The 24,071-nt window shown below is 40.4% G+C and overlaps 1 long non-coding RNA gene across 5 annotated transcripts in view; it reads left to right on the top strand.

Annotated features, from left to right (window-relative positions):
- Positions 1 to 11,526: 11,526 nt before the first annotated feature.
- The window catches only part of LOC308072295, a 74,487-nt gene continuing 61,942 nt past the window's right edge, over positions 11,527 to 24,071 (top strand). For all 5 annotated transcript variants that reach the window (XR_013931625.1, XR_013931626.1, XR_013931627.1 and 2 more), the window contains exons 1-2: positions 11,527 to 22,623; positions 22,718 to 22,932. This is a non-coding gene — a long non-coding RNA (uncharacterized lncRNA). The remainder of the gene's footprint in view (positions 22,624 to 22,717; positions 22,933 to 24,071) is intronic.

The following is a 24,071-nucleotide window of genomic DNA, read 5'->3' as shown; positions in this document are numbered from 1 at the left end:
AAAGGACCTCATCATCCTATACCCTGAGCAGGTGTTTCTGCAGAACTTTTGTGCCCATTATGTTTTACCCAGGGAGACTAGAAGCCTTGTACCTTGGCTGAAGGGGAAATGAAGCTTTTTTGACTTGCATGCTTTCACTTCCCATCCCTACTTTGCTATGACCTGCAAAAAATATTAACAGCAATACTGATAACTTCATGGAAAAATAACTCAATCACTACATTGTCAAAGCACTGACATTTATAAACCAAGTAGCTGGAACACTACTATAAAAATATTATTGTACTGAACACAACGGACTATTGGATTTAGAAGCATCTTGGGACAAACAATGCGTTTAAGATGAAGAGACAAAAGCCCGCTCAAGGCAGTGGTTTCAAATGCTTCTGGGACTAAGATCTACTGAGGTACAATGTCGAGCAGAGAAAAACTGAAACTGTTTGAAAGGTTTGGGAGTGCTTACCTGTGTGATTCCATACAGGTTTCAAGACAAGCCATATTTCTCCTCCTCCTCCTCAGCTTCATTCTTGAAGGATTCAGCAGACACAGCCTGATTTTGTAGCATTTAATTGCACTCTCCAGGGAGAGGATAAAACAGAGAATGCAAGGTTTTCCCTTTGCTGGCTGTTTTCCAGGCACTCCTGGCCCCTAAGAAGGAATGTGGACAAAGGGATCCCTAACTGTAGGACCCGTGCCGTAGGCTAGGAGCCACAAATCCCTCAGCAGCTTGGCAGTGGCACCGTACCGGCACACAGCGGGTCCCTGCCCTGTTGAGAGCCATCGCCCCGCTGACATCTGCCCTCGCCCCGGCACCTGTGCAGGACGGTGGCTTTGGCACCATTTTTGTTCCCTTTACTGGGGGGACAGGGAACACACTGGAGTAACAAACTCACTCAGGCACCTTTGAGCACATGACAGCTGAGGCAGGTCCTGTGATAAAAGCTTGAGCTAAAAAAGAAAGCCTACATTTTAATTTTATTTTTAAAAAGCATATGCTCCTCTGTTGCCTGTTTCCAAACAGGCTGGAAGCCAGCACCATTCCACTCCTCTTTCTTAGGTAGGTTCTGAGGTGGTAACCCAGCAACATAAACAAGTTTCCCTTTGGGTGCAACCTAGGGAAGCTGCTGGGCTGTTCTTGCTCTAAGAAACCAGAAAGACTCCAACCTTTAAACCCAGTCCACAGAAAAGTTAGCTGTAGAGACTGAGGCTTATCATTGCCGTGGTGTCTCAGAGTCATCATTTTTAGATACAAGAATTGACGTCAGGAAACCTCTGATTAAAAAAGAATCAGGTTTAACATATTTTTTTAAAGCAAGCCTTTGGCCTTTATACTTACAGACCAAAGAGTGAAAATGTCACCGGGCCAGACGCTAAGGACTCAGTTCAAACAGGACACTGGCTGAAGTTTTAGGACAAAAGCTCTCCTGCAGCAGCTGTAAAAAATCACAAAGCATTTCTACCAGCACTCTCAGAGATCATTATTAGAATACAGAAAACTATTATTGGCTCTAAACCCTGTCTTCCTTCATTTAATTTACTACCGTGTCTTCCCCAGGGCTCCTGCTGCCTTTTTTCCTTCTACAGCTTTTAAAGAAATAGCATACGTCTCCGCAGATGCTCTTGTTAAAGTAGCTCTGTCACTGCTTACGTGTTACAGCTTCAGAGGCTCTCCACCACCGCCATGGGTTTGGGAAGGTACCAGATTTTAAATTGCTCCAGTTCAGTTGTTGCAGACCTCTCTTTCTGTATTCACTTGCCCCAGTTTAAGCTTTGATTAAAACTTTCTCAGCTTGCGTCAGATGACTGAATTACACTAAATTGACTAAGCGGGGGATAAGCCAGCTTAACCAGGACTCTCTTGCCGCGGCCATAAGCAGACCAATTCAGAATCAATTTCCATAGCTAGCTATCACCTTTCGACGAAGAGCACCAGTAAGGATACACAGTAATCCTTCTAATCTGAGGCTAAATTGCTAGGGACTGTTAAAAGCCTTACTTTATCAAAGCAGGGGCACAAAGAACATTCTCCTATTAGCCTCCTTTAAATAACAGAAATGTATAATTCCCCAATTAACCCTTTGCAAATTTTCTTACATGCACCAGACCCAAGCAAGTCTTCTCTTGCCTGTATTTATCACACTATGATCTATAGTATCTATGGAAAGGATGCTGTAGTGGTTACAGAGAGAAAAGGGTTCTTGAAATTACGGCTGAGAAAAGATCTGGGGAGGTGTGTTAAGGACATTCACTGCCGAAGGGAATGAACAAGGCCCTGAGCTGAAAAGAGCCTGTAACCGGGAGCATGTAAATGTGAACTGTCATCAGTAAAAAAGAAATGGAAAAGCATTATGAGGGATCTCTGGGATAATACATATTTTTAGCATCATCTGTTGGTATCTTAGTGCGTCAACGTATTTCTAATAACATTACATGCCTCCATTTAAAACAAAATAAAAAAAAAGTGAGAGAAAGGGTAAAAGACTTGTATAAAAGTATGTTGTATAATCTCTCTGTCACTTAAGCTTCCAGCACTAGATAGCAGACACTCATGGTCCTCCACCTGTAACATGACAAAGTGGTGTGCATAAAGAAATTGACTGATGTAGTTCTGAGTGAATCAGCTTGTTTCACTGCAAGAAAACCTGGGGGGGTTTTTTCCCTGTTAACGTGATGTCACTTCAAATGTGAAATGAATACAGCTTATGGCACCTACTTACACATTTTCATATAAGTGTAAAATTAATGATTACAGTGGGGGAAGTTTAGTTCTCAAGATAAAAAGTATGAATCTGTTTTAATAACAGGACTTGGACTTTTTTAAGAATGAAAACAATAAAATATGGATGTATTTCATTCACATTGCCTGCAATCCAAACAGAGTTTGTGATAAGAGCATTCTAGTACCTACCTGTTTAATATTGTGTCCCAAACACTGGAAGAGTGATATTTCACCATCTGTTGCTGAGTCGCTCATATCAATGGCTTGTGCATCAACTTTAGCCTCTTACATTGCACGAATTTATACAGCAAGAGTCAAACACCATCAGCAGCAACCAGAATTCCTTTAAAAACACTGGGAAAAATTCACACAGCAGATCTTCAGTAACTCATGCTTTTCATGGAAAGGACTTTGTTTAAATGTGATGGTGGTGTTTACAAGACATTCCAAACTTTGCCTCTGGTCATTATGGCCAGCAGATGATTTCCAATGATCCCACAGGGTTTTCGGCTGGCAGCTGCCAGGAGGCCCTCCACAGATGTATTCCATGTAGTTTTCACAGAAGTTACTTCCCCCATTTTACATTGTTCAACTGCTTCACACAAAAATACCTAATGGTGCCAGCTACGAACTCCTGAAATCAATATGTGACTTAATTAGGATGTCAAATAAACTGCTTTTTTTCCATAAAGTGCAAGTTTGACCCCATGGCATTTTGCTTCGCTGCCAGCTATAGGGGTGCAAGATGGTTTGGATGGACTCCAAGCAATACCCTAAAACTGCAACATGCTCTCAGTGACCAAGTAGGAAAGCACAGCAGCAACTGGAACATCTGTGCTTTGTTTTACCAGGTATCACCTAGTGTGGCACCCTGTCAGCCCAACACCACCTCTTGCAAGGGACCTTTTACATGATACCTTGTGTAATAATTTTTCCAGATTTGCAGCACACACTTCAAAACGATATATAAATCTGAAATCACTGCAAGGCAGAAAACATCTTCTGACAAACACCAGTGCTATTTTTGCTGGCAGTACACATGATACATTTCACTTATCTCTGCAGGTGAGTAATAATAAGCACTAACATGACTTTCATTACCTGCTGCATTTTATGCTTTCTCAATATATCACCTTACATGAAAGTTGAGAATTTTAGGTATTGGAGATCTATGAAAAATGAGATCTCTAGTGTATCACGAGCCTGACTTTTTAATTTGAAATGTGAGCTAAGTGAACACTGTTCTATTTGTTGTACCTGTGATGATCCCCACTGAATTTTGCAGAATTTTATGCTACTGTCACTGTAGCACAGAAACATTTCAGTGATACTCAGAAAGCAGGTATTACAGCCTAGGCAAAGCAAGTTTGTGGTATTGACATACGTATGCTTCTAGACTGAGAGCCAAAAATGATGGGATCACCTGGGAGTTCCTTGCTGTACAATGTTTCACTCATGTTAAGATTACCAGAAGGAAGGTTCAACAAGAAATAAAATGTATTTTTCAAGGCCTCTGGGTTGCTTTCCTTAGGTTTGTTTTAGTTTAGTTTAGTTTTGTTTTCTTATTTCCCCCCCCCCCCCTTTTTTTTTTCCTAATGGACTGAAGGCAACCACATTAAAATTTAAATTGGGATCGTTTTACCTTGTATATGCCTTTACATTACCGTATCCTTCAGTCTTTGCTTCTCAAAAGCAGTTAGGAAAATAAATCACATTGACTTCAAAGAAAGATAGGCATGGAAACAACTTTGCAGACCTGGACCTCAGTACCTTTTCAGCAGTGCTGTTTGAAATGGATGGAAAGAGGCGGAAAAGGCCACAAGAAAAAGCAGAATCTCAGATGGTTTAAATGAGCAGTGCTAAACTGTTGTCAATTCACTTACACCAAAAGAAAATCGTATCCTTTGAACATGAACTGAGTTTTCCACACTAAACAGAACTTACTGCTTTCATTACACAGAGTAATAGCAAAAAAGCCACATAGGGGGAGTTTAGGGAAAAAAAAATAATCTTGTTTTCAAGTAGCACATACTTCATTACTAGAAAACAAGTCTTTTAGTATTGGTTGCAATTGTTAACTGTTTCGAAAACAAATATATGCAATTAGACCACTAACAACCTGTCATTTTTAAGATGTATGGTTCTTTATCCCATTGTAGGCTGTATTGTATGCTTAGACTTTTAAAAATACTTCTCAAATTAACATTTTAAAATATGTATTTTTATCTATAGAAAGTTTCAAATATTATAGCTGGTGAAATAGTAAACTATTATTTATCACTCAAACTACATGTTAAGAAAAAAGAAATTAAATTGAAATAGGAAGCAGTCAGTCAGCATGAGAGATAAAGGAAAAAATAATTTAAAATGAACCATCAAATAATCCTATTTCATTTTTTCCCCACAAAAAGCAGCTTCAATTCTTCCACACAACTGAAAGTAAGTTTTCTGTTTTATCAAATGTAATGAATTCAAATAACCATTTTGTTAGCCTCCAGTTAGCACCTAAAAACCTATTTCAGGGAGGACCCTGGGATTAAATTGTAAATGAGTGGTTGAACAGTCCACAGCACTTGTCTGGGAAAGGGTGATCTTCAGTAATTACTTTTTTATCCCCTACGAGACAGTATGTGTAGAGCTCCCGGTCCAGAGGGAATGCAGCATTCTGCAGGCTTCACCAATTTCAAAATGAGCTAATTTATAATAGATAATTCAGCAGGCACACTGTAGAAGTGAGATTTGCACTGCAAATTGTTTTGTGAATTCATTTTTTACTAGGGTGGGTATTTTTTTTTCATGACACTTTCATAAATAATGTGTTCACATTACAGAAATCTTTCATCCACCATCCCTTACACTAGCATTGTCCTGGTTTTATGGGGAAGATTTAGATTTCCTCACAGAGAGAATAGGATGGGGGCTTGATTTAAAAGCTACTAAATCCAGCAAGATTATTAACTTCTGCAGATTCCAGGTAAGGAAAATTACTCTTGCAGATAGAGGTACTAGGAGAAAGCAGTCCTGCAGGTTCTCCATGTTCTGCAGTAGGTCCCACAGCTTCACCTGCCCAGGGAGTACCGGCAGCACCAGGAGGGCTCCTGCTCCTCTCCTCTGAAGTCAGCGCTCAACACCTAAAAGCAACAAAATATTCTGCTGCTTTGAGTTTATTTCAGTAACTGATACAGAGAGGAAAGCTTGTAAAAGAAACTCTCTGTGCAAGTTGTATTTACAGTCAGATGCATCTGCCAGTAAAGTTCTCTGGCCAAGAATCTTCAGGCTGTCAGAGTTTAACCCTGGCTGGCAACTCAGCCCCATGCAGCCGCTCGCTCACTCCCCCCACAGTGGGATGGGGGAGAGAATCAGAAGAGTAAAAGTGAGAAAACTCATGGGCTGAGATAAAGGCAGTTCAACAGGTAAAGCAAAAGCTTTGCACACAAGCAAAGCAAAGCAAGGAATTTGTTCACCATTTCCCATGGGCAGGTGGGTGTTTGGCTGTTGCCAGGAGAGCAGGGCTCCATCCCATCTAACAGGGACTTGAGAAGACAAACGCCATAATGCTGGACGTTGCGCCCCTTTTCCTTCTTTTTCCCCCAGCTTATATGTTGAGCATGACATCGTATGGTGTGGAACATCCCCTTGGTCAGCTGGGGTCAGCTGTCCCAGCTGTGCCCTCTCCCCGTTACTTGTGCATCCCCAGCTCACCCGCCGCTGGGGTGAGGAGCAGAAAAGGCCTCAGCTCTGTGCAAGCCCTGCTCAGCAATAATGAAAACATCCCTGTATTATCAGTGCTGTTTTCAGAACAGATCTAAAAATGGCCCCCTAGCAGCTACTCTGAAGAAAATTAACCCTGTGCCAGCTAAAACCAGCACACAGGCAAGTCCTTTTTGCATCCTGCTCCTTCAGGCCTCTGGCAGCATGCTGGTACCTGATCCCTGTCCCCTTTCACACCACTTCTGAATTCATCATTGTGAGCCAAAGGTGACATAATGCACACACCAGGGGATAAGTGAGAGGAATCCAGCATAGAAGAAGCTTGGAGGTAATAAAATGGGGAGGCAGTAATCTGGCCCAAAGGAAACAGCAATTGTTTCATGGGTATTTGCATCACTACATTATCTTCAGCATCCTGGAGTGTTAAATTCTCCCTCACAGGTTGCAAATTGCATTAGGAACTCCCCCACCATAATATGGTGTAGCTTTTCCCAGGTGACTCCCACTGCTAACAAAAGCAATGCCATGCCTTTTGTGTACTTTTGAAGATTAAAAAAAACCACAAACAAACCTCAAACAAAAAAAAGCCCAACCAAAACTCAAAATTAGAAACCATCAAATACTTACTGATATTACATTTGATTGGGAAGACAGCAGGACACTGTGCCATGGATGAAGGCAGTAACTCCAGACTGTACCTTCGCACTGAACTAGCTCCTCTCTCAGCCGTGCTCCCCCAGGACCAGCTTGGACACATCAGTTATGGCTTAAATCCTTTGGAGCTCTCTCACTATTTCCCTTGACAGCCTATTTCTTAGGACCATATCACTTTATATGGCAACAAAGTCTTCTGAGTATCAAGCCTACCTCTCTTTCCCCAGTTTTCACTGCATTATCCTATGTTGAAGAAAGATTAATTCCCTACTTTGCTATTAGTTTTCACAGGCACAATATTTGCTCCATTGCTAAGCTTCTTCTCAGGTGCCTTTGCCTCTGATGGGTGAATGCCAGAAGATACACAAACAGCCTTTAAGTTTGTCTTACTCATCCCTTTGGCCATACAAAAGTACTCCCTGTAGTACCCGTGCCAGTGCTCCATTCAGTTCAGTTTAAATTGTCTCACACAATCGGATTTCTGTTCCTTCCCTTGGGAAGCTATTTCACAGCTTAGCAGACCAGCATCTCTCCCAGACCTCCCAAGGCAAAGTTTTTTAAACGAGGGATCTGGTTCCTTGTTATGGCCAGGCCAGGCAGGGTTTGCTTTTTCCAGTTCTGTCTGCTTCTTGACCAGTTCTTTCAGGGAAAGAGCAGAAGGAATTTTATGGCAACACAAGAAAAAGAAACCCTGCAGGTTACCCCTGCCCAGATACCTACTATCTGGGAGTGCCCGGAAAGGGCAAAGCAATCCAAATGAGAAGGTGGCTGGAGGGCAGCTCTCCCTTACCATCCTCTTCTCCAGAGCAGGGTGCAGGAACAAAACAAATGCCCAAACCAACTAAACAAGAAACAGGTTATGAGTGCAGTTCTAAGCTCTATCTCCTCAAGAGATGCAGCAGCCTCCCACCTTTCCCATACCAGGACAGCCCAGGAACTTCTCCAATGTACTCTTAGCTGTGACCACCACTAAGAGCTCACAGGTTACAAAGACACCTCGGCTACTCCTCTAGCTGGCCAGGTAACCAGACGCTTGTGGCTGAACTGAATGTCCCCAGGACAAGACATTTTGTCTTTCAGAAGCTTTTCCTCCAGATCACCTTGGTTTCTCTCTCCTCCTGTCCACAGTGTCTCCTTCCAGGCCACAGGCACTCTGTTTCTGGATCACTCCTATTTTTTCCAGCAGTCATGTCCATGTTGCAACCACTGCTCTTTGCCAGCCCAGGCTGCCTTGAAGTCCCTGTCCCAGAGCTTTTGCAGCAGCAGCTACACCATCACTAGCAGGACTCACCTATATTGCTTCAGCGTTGCTGTGCCGTTGGAGCGAACGCACAGAGCTGACCGTGGGATGTGGGGTGACAGCCAGCAACCAAATGTCCTGCGCTGGGGTGGATCTGTGCAAGGAGAGAACTGCTATAGCTAAGGACACTATGACTGTGAGAAGTCAGATCTAAGTGTGCTTATACATATACATATACATACATATACATATACATGGACACACACACATTTATATAAGGAATAACGCTAAACAATTATTTAAATAAGAAAATTCTTAAGATATCCTAAGAATTAATTTGACAGTCCCATATCCCAGCTAGGTAGATTCATGCCTGTTTCAAAAAGAACCGAGTTTTTCACCTTCATTCGATTGACCGTCCCTTTCCCTTTACTGAATGATGAAATTCAGTCCTATGTTACAAGAAATATGAGTTAAAACTCAGCTCCCAAATTAAGTATACATCAAGCTGACAGATGTAGTCATAGATAACCCACACAAGAATTGCAGTTTTCTGACATAAGTAACTCTAAGTTTATGTCAGTAAATGTGAGAACTGTCCTGAAAAAAATATTATAGCTTATCTCTAACTTTTATGTGCTTGACTATCACTTGTGTTCAGCTGTTCTTCTATATCTGAAATATATATCAGCTTTGAATAGGCGAATGAAACTTCAGTCTTAGTCATACATATATATATAAAAGAAGTTATTTATGTTCCTTTTGAAGTCTGGTCTAAGAATGAGGATTTTTTTTTCTCTTTGTCTCGCAGGTTCAGGCACAACAACTGTCTCAGCTTCGCTAATTAATCTTGTCCAAGCTGCTGACTCCACAGGTGATGAGACTCTCCACTTGTCACCTAGGAAATACAGCTTCTGTAATAGAGAAAGGTTTCTATCTGTGAGAGTCTAAAAACCTCTCTTAAAAAGTTTTAAAAAAAGTTCTAGGGACCTTGCCCATGTAATTAAAGAATATTGGAACTTTTAAGCTTTGAAGTACAAACTACCAAAAGCTGGGGGTCTGAGGTTTTTGTTGTTGGGTTTTTTTTTTCCCCCCAGCTCCCTTTTTAAACCAAGGTAGCAACTACTGTTGATAAATTACTTTTATGCCATGTGCCATGCAGTCATTTACCTGCAGCATTGGTTTTCGGTTAGCAAAATGTCCAGCTTCTTCAAAGAAAAGAAAAAAATCACCTCCTTGTTATCTCCTAATTGAACAGTATGTAACGAAAATGGCTGCATTACCAGATATTTGTTATTTTTCCTATAGCAACCAGAGGGAATGCTCTCATCAGGGAGACACCGTTAGGATTATTTGCTACAATAATGGTGAAAAGCGAGAGTATGAGGGGATTCACACCCAGTCAGATAAATTGGTGATGAAGCTCAAATAAGCTTTTGTGACATTTTGCCAGTACTGATAGGATGTTTTCATTTATCTTCCACCTACACTGTTCATTAGGAATTGATTTCTACCAAACACAACTGGAGAAAGCAGTCTGAATTGCCCACAGTTAGAATGAGCAGTATCGCTGGTGTTTACTAGGAGCAGATCATAAGGTCAGCATATTTATTCCACCAGGCACTTGCTTTGATCAGGGACAGTAACACCATCTGACTGAATCTCTGAAGACCTGACAGTGACAGGGCTGCTGCTGGGTGGTGACAGCTGTTTATTATGCCGACCACAGCTGCACCCCTCAAAAGGTGCTTCTTTCTCCCTGTTGTAGCTGTCCCTTGTCCCACCTCCCATGTTGTTTCTCATGCTCCCTCCAAATTGCTGTTGCTCCCCCCGTTGTTTCTGTCACCCTGGACCAGGGGGCTGAGGGTGCTGTAATATCACCAGCCATATGTTTTGCCCCTCTGCTTTAGCACTGCTTAACAACTCGTTTTCACTAGCTGAACTCCTGTGCGCACAGGCAGAATCAAACCGAGGAGGAAATGGGAGCAGTTATTCTTAGTTAGATTTGGAGGGGTTTGGATTTTTAAAACAGGGTTTTTTTGAGGATAATTTGAGGATACTTGGGGAAACTTAGTTGGAGCCAGAGGAAGAAGTCCAAGGTACTCATGAGCAGCTCATTGACTGACAGAAATGAGTTTACAGTTTCTGTGTAGAAGACCCAACAATTGCTTGGAGGTCTACAAAGACCCCATGCTATTGGCTACGCTAATAGATACAGCCAGGTATGGGCTGTTCTTGTGCCCTGAAGAAAATGGCAGAGGACAGTGTTCCTGTGGCTGAGCTCCTTACCTCTCCTCCCACAGCCCCCAGGACAAGGTGGCTTTGTATGTTCAGCTGCTGAGGAACAATCCCTGGGGCAGGCTTATGCCCCAGATGACGCCTTGGCATCGATCACCAATAGTATGCCAGGGCTCATGCCAATGATTAAGCAGAATGGATGGTCATTTATCAAGGCCTCTTCCGTATTTAGTTTCTTAGTATGTGTGTAGTCAGTAATTCAGGTACAGAGTCCTCAACACAGAGATGGTGGGGTAAGAATTGATAGTTTCTTGGTTTACTAAAGGTGGAAGAGTGCTCAAAAAGTTGTTTGGTCCATTCCTGTGCCCCAGGACAGACTCCATACTTGGCAAATTTCTCTCAGGAACAAGATCTTTGGTGATGTCATGACCCCTAAAAGGTATAGAAAGTGTAAGCTCAAGCTTTCCATCCATATCACAATGTCTAAACTATTAACCATTCTTGTTGTTTTCCTTCTTTAATTGGTGTAAGTCCTTCTCGAGTCACAGTACCCAAAATTGTCTGCAGCACTCCAGATGAAGTCTTACCAGTGCTTAGCAGAGAGGAATTATTTGAGTGGGTTTTATATACTACATCCCTGTTCATGCATTCAAGTAGATTTATTGCCTTTCTCGCAAGTGTAACAATATTAACACCTATTTAGTTTCCTATTCAGCCCCTTAGATCTCCTTCTGCAGAGCTGATACCCCACCAGTTAATCCCTGACCTGTTTTTCCCTGGCAGATTATTCCTTTTTACATGAGGCGTCTCCCTCTTTCCATATCCAGTAGTACGTGATTTTTTTCAAAGCAGGTTGTCAAGATTAGTTTGAATTCTGACTCTGTTCTTCAATGTAGAGAAGTTCTTAAAAATGCACCCCAAAAGCAGTTATCAATGAATCATTGTTACAATCAAAACAGTTGGGTCTGTTAAATGTTTACAGCAGTTACTATAGATAACCAAAAGACAGCTGATCAAAACAACACTTTTGAACCGACCCTACCCATGTGTTCACACAGAACACATTTCCGTATTTGCTCACAGTAACATCATGGGTGGGTCTTGCCTGTGAGCCCTCATATGCTGCTTTCAGTTAGAATTGGTTCAACATGGTTTATGCACAAATCCGTATTGGCTTTTACCCATCTCCTTTATTTTCTTTTTCCTTCTAAATGGTCAGTTTGATGATTTATTCCAGAACTTTTCTGGGGAATTAAAATTAAGCTTCCTTATATGTATGCATAATTCCCCAGATTTTACTTTGCTTATACTGTCCTGCTTGTTGGCAAAATCATACCAGAGAAACGATTGTGTTTTCTACTCCAGAATAAGACTGATCAGTGAAAAAGCTCATCAAGCATAAGAATTAAAATCAATAAAAATCTAACAGGTGAAGTACCTAGTGCAATTCCGTTCAGATTAATTTTAAACACAGGCAACAACTGAACTAAAAACAAGCTAGAAGGGTGTTTCTCTCTCTTAAAAATGTTCCCAAATATGAAACAGAAATCCAGACTCTGTGCCTGCTGCATGTCACTGACATAAATTATTTACAAGAGGATGCTGCTATAAAGCAAACTCCTGTTCCCTTTGGCAAAAGCAATAGTTCAAAATATTCTGATGAATTAACTGAATTTATAGATTCCGAATGAAAATGATGAAATAACATGAAATATACTGTCAAAAGATGCAAAAGCAGGAATTAAAAATCGTGACAGATCTGTTAGCCACACTGCAGAACAGACTGAAGGCATTTTAGAATAACTGATCATACTACATTTGAAAAGTTTCATAAAAACAAAAGCAAGTAGAACCTGTAGGAAGAGACTGTTACTCTAAAAGAGCTTCAATGTGCTACTTAGAAGATAACACTGTTCTTAATGAAAAGCACAAGTTGGAGATTCTATGGAGAAAATAGCAATAAACCTGATAGAATAATACCCCAATGGCTTACAAAGTGCACCCGAAGGAGCACTGACCAAGCTAACCGAAATTAAGGCAGCTATTAAACATTTTTTTCAGTATTATGTATTGCTCCCAGATAAACAGAGCTCATATCAATGACATAAACTGCAAATTAGAGTTCCTTGTTTTCATATGATTGTAAATCCCCCCTCTTTTTTTTTTTTTAAAATGTCTGCTGCTGCCCCCTCTTTATTTGGGATTTCAGGAAAGCCAGATCTCCAGGGCTAGATGGGTATCAGATACATTTCAGTGGAGCAGTAAAGCAGTTAAAAGGTAATTGCTCTGCCTCTAACTTTTGTTTATAAAGTGGGGAAAAAAAAGGTAGTACTTATCATTAAACCTACACGATGATATTTCCCATTTATTATATAAAAATATCCGGCCTACTGAATAAAGTTATATTTGGTGTGTTATGTAGTGACAGAGAAGCTTCACAAGGGTAACACTTCCAGATCTATCGATTCCCCTGTGGTTAGAGTTGAATTTCCTGTGCCTAAATGCATTATAGAAGTATTTTTAATTAAAAACAACAGAATAAATACAAAAGTATTGCCTGATACAAAAACAAGCTGGAAAGGGAAAAGAACAATTCTATGTTTTATACTCAGTTCAACAATTTAAATTCATCAGTGTGAAAGACAAGTGTACCTGTACACAGTAAGGGAACGAGACAAGCATAATTTGACCAGATGGTCATATTTTAACAGTAGAAATAATTAGATTCTTTACCTGAGTTTTGTATGTTCGCAGGATGGACAGATGCAGGAGATGTGAATAACCATGGGGAAAATAGCAGAGACCTATTTGTACACATAATGATTTAAGAGTTATAGACCCTTTCATTTTCCCATGCTCAACCCCTTAACCTATTTACAGGCTGAAAGGAGAATATAACCTGTGTGGTTATATATATATGGTCAAACCATATGGTCAAACCATAATGAAAACCAGCTTGGGCTGACAGGTAAGAGAGGGCAGGGAGAGCCTCTTCAGGTGCACGTACAGAGATGGGCATGGCTGCAAAAGGACAGGCAATGGCAAGTACCAGCAGCTGGTAGAAAGTATGAGATTACATAGGAATTTTTTCCAGTCAAAACTACTAGGGAATGTGTTTAATGAATCCTGATAATTGCTTATTTTGACAAATAAATAGGTCAATATTTTTTTCATTTGCTGAGCCAAAAGCATGTTTTTCTAGATTATTTACTATCCCCCACCCCATAAGAGCTTGTAAGCCTCAAGTGTTATTTGACTACTGAGAGTATTGATTGTCAGTTTTTTAACACAATAAGATAGACACAGCACTAAATATTTCTTCTAATGAACTAGATGATTAAACAGAGAAAAGATCAGAAATATCAAAAGTAAAAATTTTCAAAAATCTTGCATTAGGAGCTTAGATTCCTAAGGAGGAATCTAAGGAGGACACAGCACTTCACTTTGCAAATCACTCAGTGCTTCCAAAACTTTCTCTTAAGCAGTATCTCATTTTCTTGCCTTTCCTATTGGCATACAAGGAGATGGAAGGATGAGAGTAAATGGTTAGAAAAATCTGAATATCTGTTTTGTAGGGATCCAAGAGGGTCCTTACAAAAGGAAAAGATGACACATGGAAGCAATCACCTTCCAGCCACTGCTCACTATTCTTGTAATTTCTTACTAGCATCAGCAAAGTTGTCTGCTGAGGAGGGCAAGTGTTAGGTATTGGGCACTTAGTACTCTCGTTAGCTCTCTCCTACTATGTAGACCACAGAAAACACACAATATTCTCTCTGGTACACATGAGATATATGCATCTTAAGAGATTTTTTTTGCCTGTGTTAGCTCTGCCTAAAAGCATAAGCGTATTTAACATGCTCCCTTTCATATTCCTTTGGAGCTTTTCAATGACCAGTTTCACATTTGGTAGTTTACCATGGGAAACGAGAGTGGCACGTTCTCAGTAACACCTTAAAATAGCTTTTCATTATTTCAGGCCCAACACTGACATCAAAATTATAGTAACACATTAAAACAATCCATTAATTATTGTTTATTCACCAGCAACTCTATAGTTGAAGTAAAATTACTTCACATACCACTATTTCTGTGGAATATATAACAGAGCTCTAATTTTCCATTAGCATTTTCCCCCCAATTCAAGTAGCACTGGAAATATAAAAATACAGATGGGATTACGCTTTGGCCATTGCAAATACTATATATTTCCTCTATATGAGCGCAGCTGTGACTGCTGTGGGGAAGTGGCATCGTCTGACTTGCTCTTGCATCTTACCTGCTCACTGTGGTTAAGCTCCAGATGGAGCCAGGCGGGTGCTTTTAGAGACCCTGTGTGCTTGCCTGCTTGGCCGAGACCTGAGCCTGGCAGGAGTCATCACTTTTTGCCTCCCAAGATTTTGTGTCGCTTTACCAGACAGGCAATAGAAGTTTGAAATGAAGGGGAAAGGAGAGCAAGCATGATTAGTTCTTCACACCCCTTTTTCCTCCCAACCAAAATCACTGCAGCCTTTTCAAGGCTGAGATTCTATCCTTAATAACTTCTTTTTACTCCCATTTAAGAGAGCAGGGGAAATGACCTACCACATATTTCACAAGGATATATCTTCACTAATGGCATATATGGCATCCTAATATATTTCCACTAAGGGTCTCAAAGTGTGAGGACAGAAAAAGACTTCTGTGGAAACTCCAAGGCTAGGGTTTCTGAAAGATGTTGGAGCTCATTTCTGCAAGGAATTTTTGCTCTTCTGTGTATTTATTTCAAGGAATAAGGACATGGTCGAACTTGAGAAGGAGCAGAGAGAGTACAGGAGAGACATAAGCAGGTAGCTATGAGTGTGCTGCTGCCATCTGTGCAAACAGGTTGGAGTACATCTGCTTGTTAAAATACTGGGAGGGAGTGGTGCCACAGGCAAGATTAAGCCCAGAACCAGGACTATGCAAGAAAGGTCTCTCCTGAAGTGGAGGTTTTGACTGACGTTTCCCAGTCGTACCACTTTGTAGATTTTGGGTTTCTGGTAGGACCTTAGAATACTCTGCCTTGATATATTTGGGTGATTTTATTCTACATTCTGCCCAGGAGAGGAACCAGAACACCCTTGGAACTAGTTGTTCCTCACTCAGGATGTAGTCCTTTTTCTCAAACCATCCACAGCTGGGAATACACCTAAACTGCACCAGCCAACAATTTTGGCGGCTGGCATTTCTTCCTACCCCAAAGCACCTTTCCTCCACCCCCAGGGCAAATACCATGGAGGCAGCACAGGTGAGAATGCCCTATGTCTGAACTTACGATGCCACATTATGTGGATCTGACTGCAACATGGAGCCAGGCAGGGGATCCCTCTGGCTGAAGCTACCCGGAAGGTACTGAAGTTCATTAAGGAGAAGGCTAATCTGCTCTGCATATTTCTGAATACTATTTGCTTGTAAATTCAGCTGAACACAGTCAGATGATAAAAATAGTATCCTCCGTAGGTTTTTTTTAAGGGGAAAAATTTCTATCTAAAATCATTATTTTTGCGCTTTGTTGGAAGTGGCTTGCCTGCTATGACAATTAAACGTAAAATGGACTTCTGTACATGCTTTATAGTTTAGAAATGTGTTTCTATAATGGCTTTGGCTCATGCATTTAAAATCTGTATATAGATTGAATCAAGCTCCTATTTTATTAAGATACTTTGTTAAAAAAATCTGCAGCAAATAATCATTTTCTAAAGCATTAAATTGCTATTTTAAAGAGATGGTTTCAGGTCAAAGAAGCGTATTTGTAACCTACTACAAAACCACCCCCTTAATTGACTAAGAAGGCAGTATTTTTAAAATCTATCACCAGGTAGCACAAGTACAATCACTGAGATTTTATTTTATTCATACATTATGACTATAGTCAGAATTTGTTCTCTCTTTTATTTCTCTGCCATACATATGTTTTGCATTTCTTTTAGCTTGGATAACAAGCCTAGGCTTCTGAGTTTCATATTCTCATTTGTTGATTTAGTCCAACAATTTTGTGCTTACATTGCAAGACAATTTTTCTCTTAATTCCCTTTCCATTAGAATGTCTAAAAAAAGGAAATATTTCTGTTGGTTCTAGATTCCATTAAGGGCTAAATTTATCCAAATGGTTAACCAAAGCTGACCTTATGTTCCCATTCAAGGTTTAAGCATGCTTCTAGGATTGTTTATATTTATGATTCACTTGCTCTCTTAATTGTACATCTTAAGAGTTCTCCAGGTTGTAATGTTTGCTTGAATATCAAAATGAATAGAAAGGTTAGCACGGTTTCACTAACTAGTGATTTCCTGGGGGGAGGGGAAACATCCAACACCCCCCCACTGTAATATGAATAGTGCTGTAATACCTTTCAGTGGCGATTAATAGAAACTTTGGCTGGGATTTTTAAAATCATATCAGTAAATCCTTCAGAGAAAGTCAGGGTGATTTGAGTATCTTCCAGTCAGGTTTTAACATGAACATTGTTTTGTTTTTTTTTTTTTTTTTTAAGTAGAACATTCATGGGCTGTTGCATTTCCATCTAACCACCTTCAAGGGCAAGTTGCCTTCCCACAGTCCAGATCCCATTATGGTTTTTAAACCAAGTTAATTTTCTCAGAATTTGGAAGAAAACCCACCTAAAATACCTCCAACAAAAGGACACCTCCACCTGCTTGACGCCCTTCTCCGTTCTTTTCCAGGATAATCCTCTTCCATGTAGTTGCCTCACCCCTCTTTATGGAATGCCCTCTGCATTTCGTGCAGTTGCGCTCGTGCTCTCTGCTATTCCCTCCCAAACATCCAGCCCCTGCAGGCTGGGACCCCCTTGTAGCTACCAGTGTCTGGGATTCACAGGGAACTAGGTGTATTCATGTTGTCTTTCCAACAAAGATGAAAATAAGCTCATTATGTTGGCCTCTGAATTAGTTCAATTTTAATACTGCAACTGGACATGGGTGTTTTTCATAGCATTTATCATGAGAGCATCAAAACATTTCGTAATATTAAAGCTATATCAAATATATCGCTAGGACGAAGATCTTTCTTTTCTTGTTCTTTTAATCCGGTTTGTTCAAGTAAAATAAGCTGCTGGCAGATTCCTTTGCGTTCCATTTGGCTATTAGCTGGCACGTACTTATTTCAGTAGAAGAGTTTTGTTGCACGCACTAGAACTGGGAAGATTCAGGCTCAACCAGATCTGTTGGAGGAATTTGTTCCATAAAAATCCTGTTGGTTTTGTGTGAGGTTTTTTTCCCCTCCCCAAAAATTTTCCTCTCATCTCTCAGCAGGATTCAAGCTGGACTCCATCAGACCGTGTTTTTAGTGATGAATAGGAAACATGGATAGGAAGACAGAAAGAGAAATAATTCTCCACAGAGATCATAATAACGAGTTTGACTGGCTTGAAAATCTGATTGGCAGCCAAGGCGGGTGCCAAGCACATGTATTGCAAATTCATGCTGGTTAGCATCAGCACATGTTGCTGGGAGAAGGCTCCGTACTGTGCAACAGATAGCACCCATCCCCGGACTAGCAGCAAGTGAAATTCTGCCTTACCATTTCTCAAGGGAAAACTTAAATACTTGAAAACTCGAGACAAATAACTGGAAATGACTGGATCAAAAGGTGCACAAAATCTAATTGTGCAGAAATGAGCACTCAGTTTCCTCTTGCCCTTAAGTTTCAGAGGGAACTGGAATATAACCTCGCTGCTTTTTTAGGCAGAGGCTGCAAGCAGCCACAGGAGTCGGTTCTTCTTCGCAAATGCCTTTGCTATGTGGACCCAAGGTTTTCATATGCAATAGCAAGAAAGATATTTATGACAGCAGAAAGGCATGATGAGGTATTGCTATCTTCTTATAGCAGACAAATCTCTAAAGCACGTATCCTGCTGAAAATAAAGCTCTTTAGTCTGGTTTTCAGTACTGATCTAGGCATTTAATGAAACCCAGTGATTGTCACTTTTTTTTTTTTTTGCCTTTTGTCACTTATTGTTGTTGCTTCTTATAGCTGATTTATACCTGATTAGCTGAAACCAACAAATGAATAGCACATTACATTGTGTGTTTTAAAAACAGTTAATAATACCGTAAGTAGAAATATCATCAAGCATATAAACTCAACACAGAAGTCAGAGAAAAGGAACCACTTGAATTCTGCACAGAACTGACTAATTTCATTCTCCAATTTCATTCACAGAGACAAGGTGGGATGGCTGCTATGACTGAAGTGCTGGGATGGAAGGATACAAGCTCTTTAGGAAGAACAGGCAGGGGACCAGAGATTTGTGTTATCCTATAATATCTGAAGATTAAAATACTTTAATATTCAAACGTATGAAATTTTCTTTAACTTTTAATATCTGGTATGTACTTGGAAAGAAGCTGGTGTGTCATCTCAAGGAAACAAAGAGTTTTCTAAAAACAAAAGTACTTATTCCATTCTCTGAGTAATTTTCCCTCCCCCCCCCCCCCCCCCCCCTCCACAATTAAAAAACCTTTGGTTTTTTTCTTTCATCAGATACTTAGGTTTTGAATATGTTATTCACTTTCCTGCTAATTCTCCTCTACTAGGAGAGAAAGGAAAGTCTGTTTTCTTTTAAGATTTCCAATTTTTAATCATGCATTGGATCAGCTCCTGTTTCACTAAAACGTTTATCATACAAGAAACTGTAGCAACTCCTTTTGGTTCAGTCTGGTAACTACAGAAATGCAGGTTTCACAAGGGAGGATTAGACACTGCACTATTGAACACTGGCACACTGCGATGTCCAAAATTTTGGCCCTTGGCATCCCAGGGGAATCTGTAACCCTAGATTTGGCACCCCATCTGCTGCTTGGAGAGTGGTGTGGACTTGTAAAAGCGGGTACACAGAAGCCAACAAGCTGGCTGCAGAATCAGGTAATACTAGCCCATAGGAAATTGGAGAAGAACAGAGACTCAGGGATTTTTCCTCCAAAATGTACAGTGTTTCTAATTTTGGACTGAATAGAAAGGCACCTTTTTCGCAGCCATGAACCCCTTCCTGGACTGAAGTGTCTAATTTGAGTCAATTTTTTTTATTATTATTTTTTTTTCCCCAGTAACAGAGGAACAAAGAGTGGCTGTTGTCCTTCTTTCCTCATTTTAAAAGTTCATTGGGTAGATAGAGATTCAGAGTGTTTCAAAAATACGATGGCTTTTGTATTAATCTGGGATACTTAGATGTAGATCCATTCTCCAGTGAATATAGAAATATATTAACCAAGGGGAGAAACAGGAGAGGTGAAATTTCCCCATTCCACATCTTAAGCGCAAGGGAAGCTTTCTGAGTGATGCAGTTTCCACATTCAGCTCCCAACCGCAGACTGGGCAGGGGGGTGTCCCTGGCTGGGAGGCTTGGATGCCCTGGCTCACTGCTCTCCTCTGCCGTGCGGGACGGTTGTTCTGCGGGGGCTGGGGGACCCCAGGGCTGGGGGGTTTGCTGCCAGAATCCCAAAAAGGTGGAGCTGCATGGAAAGTTCAAACGCTTAGAGCAGGCTGCAAGGATCAAGCTCCCAAACGGAAAAAGCTGGAAAATGCTTCTTTGTGAATCATGGATATGAGATAAATCTTGCTGGTGACAATTTGTGCAGCATTTGGGTGGTTGGATAAATGTTCAAAGGCAAAAGTGCAGTTGCTGGAGAAAGTGCTGATGAAAAACAAGCTATTTGTGTATTTAAGTGGAAGTAGTGTGAGGTTCAGCAACCTACGATACCTAATGCTGCATTTAGGGATTAAAAGGGATGTTTAGACTCTCAAAACTCCCCTTTTCTTTTAGATTTTTTTTTTTTTAATAAGAATATAAATCACTCAAAGTAGGTCAAGAGTTTCTCAGAAATGCCCTGAAGTGATTTGGAAAAAAATGATGAATATCACATCAAACAACACAAAAAGAGCAGGGTCATTGGCCTTTCTGAAAATTCCCTTGTCTTCAGCAAACCACAGAGCCCTGGTTTTGGTAACACTGCATTTCTACGTCTAACAAGCACACCTGAAACATAAGCAGAAATGCCTTCTTTTTCATTTTCTTTAAAAGCAATATACCCATATTTCAATATGCTTTATCTTCCAGTTTTCATGCAACTTAAAATCTGACTCAGGAAGTTCTCGTCACGTTCAACATTAAAAATTATTACTCACCCAACAACCATTAGTATGAGAATGTATATCATTAATTATGAAAATTAATCCATCTGCCTTCTGTGTGCTGAGCTGTCATGCCTTCCAGTGTTACCACAATGGGCTGATAGTGAAGATTTTTACAGGGACATAGTGGACCAGGTTCTGGAATTAGAGATTAGAAAATAACAGTCAAAATCAAAGGAGCTGACAACACTGGAAATATAAATTGGAAAAATTCATTCAGTTATGGGCCTGCAGGTCACGTTGGTTCTTCTTCCAGGAAAATAAATAAAGTGGTTTCTGTTGGTTTTTTAATTGGGAGACACATCTGCAGTTTATAAGAAGTTAAAAGGTAAACACTATCCAGATATGGGGATAGAAATTCCTGTGTTTCCTTCATTCAAGTCTTTTAGCCTCTTGTTTGCCTGGGATGAGAGGGTGAAAAAGAAATTAATGTGTATTTCATTCTCACACCCAAGTGGGCAAGTAAGTTATTCCCAGAAATGGATTGTTAAACCCCAGGGAAGGAGTCTGCAGGACAGAAGGCATGCTGCCTCTAGCAACCCAGTGAAACATCATGGCATTCTGCACAAATAAAGTGGCAAAATCCAATCCACAAGCAGGAGAGATAAAGTCAGTTCAGGGACCAGAAAGGGCAAGTCTAGGCAAATGCACCTTCCACCACAGGCCAAATCATCCTGTTTTAAAAACCCACAGGTGAAAGCAAAAAAGACATCATGGGCAACTGGGCTGAGACTTTCCCCATTTGCTGCAGAGTGGACAGTTTCCAATGGTTCTTACCGGGGAAGGACCTTCTCTGTTGTCCCATCAGCACAGAATTTACTTCAGCTACTTAAAAAAAATATTTTTTTTGTTTACCTATTGCATTATATATGAGATATCCTAGGATAACATATTTTAAAATTATTTTTGTCTTGCTCATCAAGGGAAAATGTCCTCTGCTCTGACAGAGAGGCCAGATTTAGTACATTATTTGCCTGAACTTAAGCAACTCTGGCAAAGGCTGTAGGGCCATTTGGGCTGGTTTTTTCTAGGTCTACTTAAAAACCAAGACTACCTATCAAACCTATCTGACAGTCTATTGGATGACTTGAGTCACCGGTCGTGTCAGAGTTTTCATCACCAAATGTTCTTTGACAGGACCATAGCAGTATGTAGCTTTCATTACAGAAGAGAGGGTGGAAAATAATTCTTTATAATGGCCCCAAATCCAAGCAATTCCAGCCAGTCTCATGAGATCAGCTAAAAAAACTGAGCAGTCAAGGTTTTTGGGTGTAGTTCACTTTTTTTTTTCAATCTTGTTTTGGCGATGTTGCATGTTTTTGGACGTTCAATGGACAAATGAATTTATGCACTTTTCTCCTTCCATGTACATGTGACAGTGCGCTCAGGAGCAGCAGCGCAGCAAAGTGAGGGATTTTTTTCCTGATAGTCCTGCAGTCAGCTTATCTTAGGCTGTTCAGACTCTCCAGCTTGGAATTCACAGTTTATTTCCTTTCATGCATTGTGGCCTTGGAGTTTTTTTCAGTCCCCGGCTAAATTAGTTCCTTTTAAAAAACTGAAGTGCTCTTGGCTAATCATTTAAATAAGTGAAGGGCACTTGAGTGTACAGAATGTATATCCAGCAGGAAAGCTGATGGAAGTTATTTTTTCTGAATCTCTCTTAAGATGACTCAGAAGGTAAACAAGCACAGCGAGCCCGGGCATGCAAAGGCAGGTAGCAAAGACCTTTACACTGACGGCATTGACTTCTTCACTGGACCAAAAAGGGTCCAACCTGGAGGACTGCGATGCTGCTCTGAGACCCTCTTCCACCTGCCTTCCCTGGTCCTACTAGGTTATTACAACATATTACAACTCTAGGAATCTTATAATACCACCAAGGCAATTAATGAGGTAGGTTGTGAAATCACTTTTTTAAAAGACAAATTGTTTGTTCAGGGGGGGGAAAAAAAAAAATTTATTTTTTTTTCATTAAAATCCTGCTCAGGTGGGCTATGCTGCAGCTGTGCTGTACTTCATTTTGTCTGGAGGACTACAAAGACCAGAAGATAAGCAGAGGATAGAGTGAGGAGAAAACAAATGGCAAAACACCACAAAGACAAAATGTAATTATAAGAGCTTGATCCTGAAGCCACAGAAGTCAAGTGTCTGTAGAATCTTGACCTCTCGATCTACTTCTGGTGCCAAAGCCTTACACCGTAGGTATGTAATCCACATTAATTTTGACATTTCTGAAATAAAAACCTTCAGTGTTTCATTTGAGGATGAGGCACTTTAATAGCATTCCAGTGCAGGTTGCTGACTGATATTTTAAAAAATGTTGCTTTGAAATTTTAAGAGACCCTCAAACTGGACTTTGGTGAAATGAACTGAATTATTCTAATTCCCTGTACTTACCAGCTGACAGCTGAGTATCCACTTGATCATATCACAGAATATACCTCATTTTGTTCCTCCGAGCACTTTATTTGGTTGTCAAAGTCATTAGAATATTCCTGCTATTAAAAGATGTATTCTCTATTGTATACGCAATCCTATTGTTTGAAGTTAATACAAGCCTGTTTGAAAACAGCAGTTTCCATAGGAACAGTTTTTCCAAATAAATCTTACATGGAGAAGTATGTCATAAATAATTGGTCCTGCCCTGAGGGAACCGTTAAACACCCGAAGAAAATGCATGGGTAGAGACAGAGAAAAGCAGTGAGAAAGGCATAAAATGATGGCAAATGGGGAGAAGTACATATTTTTTGCCTATTCAGAATTTTTTTCAAAGTTAAAAAAGATACGAACATCCATTGTTTTCAGAACTTGGTGGATATAGAGTAGGAGTCCATATTTTATCTCTTAGGATCTTAGCCGTGTTCAAGATAAACTCCATGCATATCTCCTTAAATTATATTGTGGCGATATCTTGGGTTTAGTACATCTAGTTATCCACGCTGCCACTTTACCCAACAAGAAGAATATACGCATGCTTACAGTACATTTTTAGAATGTAAATTTTAAAATGTCTAAATCTTATGTGACACCTTACAAGAAGGATAAGCCTTATAACATCTTCACAGACTGTAATACCTGAGGAAAAAATGTGCTTGCATCCAGTAAATAACGAGTCTCTCTGGAGAACACAATATGATGGACATTTTCACCAAGAATCTCCCAGGAGAACATATGTTTGCTCTCCTTTTAAGGCCCAGGAGAGTTCAGCGGGCAAGTGCCAAAACCAGAGAAACGCTGCTATTTGATAATGTTTGTCATATAACAGCCCCCCACCCTGCTCAGCCAGCAGGTGTTAGGGGCTGTTTAGGGGTGGGCATGTGAAGGAACGGCCTCAGACACCC

Source organism: Falco punctatus, assembly GCF_963210335.1.
Source record: "Falco punctatus genome assembly, chromosome: 12".
Taxonomy (NCBI): domain Eukaryota; kingdom Metazoa; phylum Chordata; class Aves; order Falconiformes; family Falconidae; genus Falco; species Falco punctatus.
This window is presented reverse-complemented; position numbering and strand designations above follow the sequence as displayed.